Source organism: Oenanthe melanoleuca, chromosome 6, assembly GCF_029582105.1.
Source record: "Oenanthe melanoleuca isolate GR-GAL-2019-014 chromosome 6, OMel1.0, whole genome shotgun sequence".
In the NCBI taxonomy this organism is placed as follows: Eukaryota; Metazoa; Chordata; class Aves; order Passeriformes; family Muscicapidae; genus Oenanthe; species Oenanthe melanoleuca.
In genome coordinates, this window is record NC_079340.1 from 19,407,244 (window position 1) to 19,415,679 (window position 8,436).

Here is an 8,436-nt window from a genome sequence, read left to right on the forward strand (position 1 = left end):
GGACCCGGCGAGGGCAGCGGGAGCGGCGCGGGGAGCAGCGAGGCCGCGGTGCCTCGGGAGGGGGAGCTCTGACCCCGCCGGAGAGCGAGGGGCTGGCAGGCCGCGGCTGTTCGTAGCAGGGGAGATAAAACGCTAGGAAAAGGTGGCTCGAAGTTATTTTAGGGGCGTTGTTGCGTCATCCGCGCGCCCGAAATGAAAGCAGCGCTGTGTGTCCGTGTGTCCGCGGCTCTGACCCCGCGCCGCTCAGCCGGGCCGGGCTCTCCTCCCGCACTTGCAGAGCCGCGATGGCCCCGCTGGGCCCCGCTGCCGCCGTGTCAGCGAGCAGGGCCAGAGCATCGCTCCCTGCGAGAGCTGCTGCCTGCCCCGCCTGCACTCTGCGGCCAAAATGGACATGGGAGCCTGGTGGGCAACTCGGTCAGGATTGTTAGTAGGCTACAGAAATCATTTAGCCACCTTCCCTAAGAAAACAATGCTGTCTATGCCTCTTGGCAGCGGAATCGAGAGTAGCCCTTTTTCCTAACCCATGGAAAAGTGCAGAGCAAAAGAAGCAGAATAAATTTAAAGTGCTACATTTTTTCTCTTTTGAGCAAGTTGAACTGTTATCAATAATTAAAATGGGAGGAATTTCTATTAAAAGGAAAGATTTATGCTCACATGAATTTCTTAGCTGCATAAATGAATGTGTTTATTTCTTTTCACTTAACAAAGGGAAATGTGATCTACAGCTTTAGCAAAATGAATGCCAAATGGTAGATAAAAGCTATTTCATACGAACGATTTTAATTTTTCCCTCAAGCTACCTCATAAAAGCTATTTCAAGCTTTTGGTGTCTCTTAATTTAGCACATTTTATAGTCCATGCTAACCCACCAGAGGCTGTAAGTATTTCATTATCTTGAAGCCAACATTTGATTAATACGACCAGAATTGTTTCACAAATTGTTCTTAACTAAAAATTAGATGAGCTCTATCAATTATTAAAGTAAGAGAAATCAATTAATAAGGTTGTGTTGAAATCAGAATTATTTCCAAATATTTACGTTATCTGAACTGCTGTTGCTGTAAACCAAGAAAATAATTAAATATATGCTGCAGTATTTATAAACAACTTATATATTACAGTTCATATCAACATAGCTCTCTATAAAGTCTATACTGAAAACTTTACTAAATCTTTCCTCTGGAGATGCAAAATTTCCCAAACACGCACTCTTAATTAAGAATTTACTTTTTCTTAATGCTCTTTTCTATTACTCAGAGTTTGGTTTGATTTATAGAGGGAGATGCAAATAAACCTGGCAGCCTGCTGTTTTCTCAAGAAACTTACACTTCTCTGTGCTCTAAGGCAGCTTTCACAGGCCACTATGGGTCGCCAACACAAAGTTAGAGCTGTCCTTCCCCAGCAAGTTTTGGTGGAAGGGCAGTGGGGATTCTCTCTCAGCAGCCATCCTGAGCTGGTGCTCCCACAGCTGTCTCAGAGGAAGGCCTGGCACATCCCCTGGGCAGTGGGGGTGCAGCAGAGCACACCCACCCCAATTTTTGTGGCTGTCTGCACAGTTACTTGGTGAGTTGCCTCTGGAGTCAGCAACAGCAGAAGCAGCTGGCTAACTCAAGTCTTCTGTGAAGAAAACCAGAGCCCAAACACAGTCTGCATTACAGACACAGAACAAATTTTAGTGAGTTCTTACAATTTCTGGCTATTTGTTAAAATATGCAGATTATGTATTTATTTTATAATAGTAAATTTTTTAAGTGCCACAGTGCCAAGTACTGAGCTGTAGAGAGTTTCAAAGAGACTGCAACAACCCCCTCCGTACTCCTGCATGTCTGGTTTTGAAAGGGAACATCTGAGGGCAGTGTTTGTTTATGCCAAGATACATGAAGTGTTCTGTTTGCTCCTGGTCAAACTGCCAGGTTTGTCTCAGCTTGAGAGCTTCCAAGTTCTCCTTGTAAAGTACAACCCTCTTTTCTGAACAAGGAAACAGAGCACTTGCAGCTGCCCAAACTAACCAGCAGGCAAATGGAATTTGCAGTCATGCTGCCCTAGACTGGAAAATGTAGTACCTGCATAAATGTGGCAGGTCAATGTCTTATGCAGCTTTCTCAAGTACAGAATAAGTCTAATCTGTGTAATACTGTGCCCAGAACTAGCTGTTCCTTTCTCCAGCACATCACCTATAATATCTTTGCTGAGTGCAAACTCCGTAAGAAAAGGCTTTAGTAAACTTGGGCAATTTGATCATTGAAATTAAACTGCAGCACCAGCTAGAATGGCATTTATTTGTTTTTTATTATATCATAAGTACAGAAGGTGATCCATCTCCTGCATAGTCACCAGTCTCCACAGACAGAGCTTTCTTAGGTTGCTCTTCCCAAAGGAAGAGTACTATCATCCTTATCCAGAATTTAGGCACGGGTTTTAATTAATTTAGTTGATTAAATTTAATTATTTAATTAAATTTTAATTCATTTTTTATTATAAATGCCAGGAACAAGCCAGTACTTCCCCTCAGGTCAAGATACAGGCCTGACAGGTACTTTAAAGTCCTGTAATGAGTCACTGGTCTCAGTCTGTGTGCCTGGTTAGGGACCCTTTGGTTTCCATCTCCCCCTGGCAAATGCTGTTTCTGACTCCTCTGAGTGGCTTTCCAGAAGCACTAACAAGCACAAATGACAAAGTAATTAAGTAAGTTTTGTGGAGAACCGTGGGACTTTTCTGAGAGATTATAAGAACTTTATCCACTATCACATCATTTCTTTCATCCACCGCTGATATACTCTAAAAAGCTTTTTGGAACACTGCTGCTTTTGGAGATTTAGTGAGAACTAAATAATATAAACTGAGGGAGCCCTGGAGCTGACCTGGCCCTTACTCACCTCTCCTAAGGGCAGCACTAAGAGCTCCAGCAGGAGAAATGTCTGGATTCCTGGTACTGCACGTGGAACACCCTGGTGACATCTATCTCAGTTTGATCTGAATATAGCTGTGTCAGCACTGTTACGTACTGCTTAAGCTATAAAAGTAGTAGATTTAAATCAAAACAGTAGTCCACATCAATGGCTTTTATTCTGTAAAAATACCAATCCTATAAAACCAATTTTTGTAAGTTTAAGTTTTCTAGCAAAAAGTTAATCCAAAGAAATATAGACTAATGCGAAGCAAGTAACAAAATAAATAACAAACTTGCATGGTTTCCTTTCCTTCTGAAAAGGTTTAACAAAAAAGCCAGATAAGAATTATTTCCTCAGCTTCTGAAATGGATCCAACTCTTAAGTGCACTGTAATAACCATTTACCTCTGCACCCGAGTGCCATAAAACAGATGATTATTGCAGCACCAAGGAGTTTCATTGTCCTGGTCATTCATTGAAACTTCTGTCCAACCCAGAGTTGTTTTGGAATCAGAATAGCTGAGGCTGATGGGCACATCTGGTGCCTTGAAGGGTCATCTACTTCATCCCCCCCTGCTCAAAGTGGGGTCAGCTAGAGTTCAAGACTCTCTTGAGATTTTAAATCATCTCCAAGGATGGAGACTGCACCACTTCCCTGGGCAACATGCTGCTGTGTTCAGTCACACATTAAAAATAATTAAAAATAAAAGCTATATTTAAAATGAATGAACACTTGTAGTCTTGCAGCCCAGTGAAAATGTGGTCCATATGAGCTCCTGCCCTCCTCATCAAAATTCCAGTCTGTCTTAATGGGTTTTATGTCCATCTTAGGTGTTAGAAGAGACCTGTATTTTTCAGCTTCCCTGTTAAGGTGGATGGTGAATGATTCTCAGTTTTGCCATCCCCACAAATTGCTTCTGCATGTTTATATAGGACTGTTACACAAGCATTTTAATCTTGTGTCACAGGATGTTCCAAGTATCACAGTTTTCTTCTTCCTGAGTCTGTGGCTGTAATGAGTAGTACTATAAAACAGGAGATGGGGTGGAACATTGAAATAATAGGGAATCCTGCAATTATGGTCAATATAATGGAGATATCCTGAGGCTCTTTTTAACTGCATTTTCCAGATGCAGTTGTTATTAGCTGTTGCTCTTCGGGAGACTGAAAGTATTGAGATAGGTAGATTCAGTAGATAGATTCAGTAGAAGTAAAAAAAAGTTCTTTGATCTCCAGAATGAAAGATTTCATTTTCTTTACTTCTGAAGAATTGAAAAATAATGGATAACCAGGACAACATTCAAATTCTGCTTCTATACTTGCTGGGTGCTTTCAATCCAATATTAAAGGTGTACTGCTTAGCTGATTTTGGCCACATAAAGGTCATGCTTCTGTCCTCAGATGGCTTAACTGCACTGCTTGCTAAGCTGTCAAGTCTCTGTAGCTAGTATTCCTGGAAGGATAAATTAAAAATAATTTTCTACGTACTCTGAAGACCATAGTGTTTTCATTCTTGTATTTCACATAAATTACTGGAGAGCTTATGTAAATTTAGATGGTGATCCTTAAATTTAAAAAGTTGTGGGATTTTTTTATTCTCTTTAAGCATGTGGAAAAGGCTGTTATTCCAATACATCTTGGACAAAAAACATTTTCTTTTGATCTCCTAATGAAAAATCTGTCTGATTTCTCCTTTTTCTTTCTCTGTCATTTATTTCCACCAAAGAACATAAACATCTAAGCAAACCAATAGAGTGAACTTTAGTAACTCACTGTTAGAAAAGAAAATGAACAGTAGTACTGGTTTTGTGGATCATTGGTATTGCCACAGGCCAAAACATTTTAAGTTTTGTAAAGCACACTGGTGGTGGGTGGCATTCAGGTCTTGGCCTGGTACTTGAGGAAGCAGCAGCACTTGCTGTCGTACTGCAGTGAAGTTTTATAGATTGTTTGTAACAAGTATAATCTCAGTGCAAGAAGTTTTTAACAGTAAATATGTATTTACACACCCTGTGTCTCTCTCTCAGGTGTAACTCCATGTCTGGTGTATTTTCTTAGTTTATGCTGTGATGCAGTGCAGGTAAGGAACAGAATTCCTAATGTTTCAAACTAGCATTGCTTGATAAAACTTATGCAAGGCTATTACTTCTACTTCTTTAGGAGAATGTGTATTTTTACTATAAACTTGGCAAGGCAGCCTGTGTGGAAGTCTGAATTTGGAAAAGTCTCCTTTCTAGCAAAAGAATTGTAGGTGGGATTTTATTCAGGCATATTGTCTCATTTAGTGGGTTGAAGGTATCTGAGTACTCACTATACATAAAAACTTCCAGGAAAGTGCCTTTTTTTTTTTTTTTTTTTTTTTAATGCTAGACAAATATGGGTTCACTGTAGCACAGAAACTCTTAAAATTCCAGTTGTTTATTGGAGCAATTTATGCAGTTAATGCAACCTTAGCATGTTCCCTTTCCCTCACTGCATTTCCTGACGTGTCAGTACTATTTTTAGTTATGAGTTATGAGATTAGCCATAAAACTGAGTAAAGCTCTGTTCCTTTTGAATAAGTTGTTACTCATAAAGATTAGGATCAGTCAGCGTATACAGAGATTCACAGTGGGAAAAAAAAAAAAAAGAAGGAAAATACATAAAATTTTAAAAGGAATCCAGAAAAAAAATCAAAAATTGATGGCATGTAATTATGAAAAAGAAGAAATGAGCATGCTAGAATTTATGTATGCACTGCCCGGGGCAGGTGCTTCTCATGGTAAGCATCTCCTCTTGTTAGTTGCTTAAATTTAGATCTTTCCAAAATAAAATGCTTTATTTTTAAATATCTAAATTTGATGTTTCAACAATATAAGTCCCAAATATATTTTTCATTTAAAATTCTTTCCCAAATTTATTCCCATTTCTGGATCTTTCAAAAAACCATGTTTGGGAATTTTGATAACTTTTCTTGGTTTTTTCCACCTCTCCCTTGGAGAGCTTCTTGGAAATCTTGAAAATAATTTTTCCTGTTATTTAATTGCTACTGTTTACAACTTAAATTACTATAAAAGCTTGTTCAACACAGCTACTGAAGCCAAAGGGCTTGAAAGAGGGAAGGGCAGATATTCTTTGAAACAGATAGAAAGAGCAGAAGTAGGTAGAAGGTTATCAGTTACCATTCTGCAACCTGCTTGTATAGAAATGATATGATCATTAAATACATACTCCTTTCAAGTTACTCAGTTAGAGAATTAGTAGCAGACAAGAGAGAGTATTTCTTTCTTCATCATAGCACAAAGCACCATGGAGAGAAAAAAAGAGAAATAAAATATTATGTAACCTTAAAGTTTGTGGTGATGACTTTCCAGAGATTTTTTTTCAGGCAGTACAGTACAAAAGTACAGCTTGAGTGCCACTGAGGGTCAGAGCTCCCAAGGAGGAGTGGAGGAAAGTGGAAATTGATCATAGCTGCCATTTTTGGTTGTCTTATTTTGTTCTGTTCTATAATGCCCTTTGTGACTTTGAAAAGAAGATAATTTGTTCAATTATATTTTGTCACTGTCACTTTAACTGACATTGTACAGCAGTAGAAATGGCCAAATGTATAGTTTCTCTTCGTGGAAAGGGAAAGAACTATTTCAATCAGCTGCCTTTCTTGGCACTTAGACAGTATGTTTCCTATTCTGTAAGCTATCTGCCTGGGGCTGCTCTGCAGGGCAAGAGGAGGGAAGCTTCCTTACTTGCAACTCCTATGAATTATTAAGCAATTGTTTATATGCCTTACTTGAAGGAGATTATTCTTCATTAGCTTCCACTTTTCCCCAAACCAAAAATTACATAAGATGTAAATAACCTTGTCATAGGTGATGAATCAGTATTAGTGTATTGGGACTCTATAATACATTTATATATTTTTATAAATGTGAATGATTTATTATATAGTTAAATTATTATATAAAGCATATTTATTTTGATATTTATATATAGAAACACAATTAACATATGAAACACTAACATGATTCAGCCTGTGCACCTCTCACCTTATTCCAACAAGCTGGTGCAATGCTCACTCCTCTCAGTTTGCTTGTACTAGTATGTTGAAAGGGGACTGATCTGAAATGCAACTCCAGCTTTTGTAAAGGAAAGAAAACCCTGCAACACAGATTTTAAAGCCCTTTCCTTTTGTTAGTCACAGACATAAGTGGGGTCTTTTTTTTTTCATTATTTTTTAATTGAGTCAGTGATCCTTCATTACCTCCAGGAGCCGCAATGCAGAAGAGCACTCCTCATTAGAGCAAAAACCCTGCTGCTGCCTTGCATGAGGGATGTACCTATTCTACGCATTTTGCTGTCCACAGGACACCTCCTAAAGGCAAGAAGCAGGGTTTCTTTTCCTTTTTTGCTGGAGGCTGAGAGGGTATACTGGGAAATCAGACTGCTGCAATTCCCATACTGTTGGGTTTTCTAATAAGTATCACTCCTGGCCAAGTAGGCAGGACATTGGAGCACACGAACCCAGCTCTAACTCCAGATGGTTATTTTTATGTCCCTGTAACCTCAGCTAGCTCAGATCCTGTGAACAGTGCCAGAGTGGCAGCCCCCTAGGAATGGGCTGACCAAGCTTTTGTGGCGTGTGCTGACCTCTGCAATCTGTTCCTGGCTCCCCAGCAAGTGGACACTGAGTGAGCTCGGGTTTGATGACACACACAAGCTGATTACTGCCTCTGAAATACCAACAAAACTGGGGATATTCTGACATGCACGAACTGGTGCCCTCAAGACCTTGCTGAGTTGCCCTTGTCACTGGGAGGAATGCCTCTGGTCTGTGGCTGTACTTCAAGGAAATTATTTCTCTTGAGGCATGACTGGAGCTCATTCCCTTCTTCCAAGGGCAGCTCCATGTGCAGGAACAGGGAGGGCTATCAGGTATTCTCAGAGAAGAAAGGGCCTTTGCAATTTACTGATTCAAGGGAGCTCTGCCTGCATTGAGTGATATTGCTATGGCATAATTTATCTGTAATAGCCTTGCCAGGTACACTTTGCAGTTCGTATAGTTTCTTTAAGTGATTATTTTGCAATTGTACTTATTTGCATTTATACAACTTTTAGATGAAATCACAACCACACCCACAGGATTTTTTGATAAGCAGTTGAAATTAGCTTCCTTTTTTCTTACTCTTGGATTGCCTGATAGCGTCACTGCTCTTAAAGTGATTTTACAGAAATTCTGAAATGAGTTGTAATTTTGGAACAAACATTCATCTCCAATGTGGTTCAAGCTAATAAAATATGATTATCATAGTGCTGTTGCAGTTTGATATACTCCAGAACCCTTTATAAAAAAGTCAAAGCTTTTCTAGCAGCTGCTGTACCAGATATTTTTTCTTGGTCTCAGCCTGGAAATGAGTTTAGTTTCTTAGTATCTTAAATACTAAGGTAAAGTTAAAGACAAGATTTATGACTGGACTTATGTCAGTGCATATGAATTATTTAGAAGCAGTGGATCTTTATTTGTGTTTGCAATCTATAATCCAAGTAGCTAATGCCTTCAAGTGTAAACA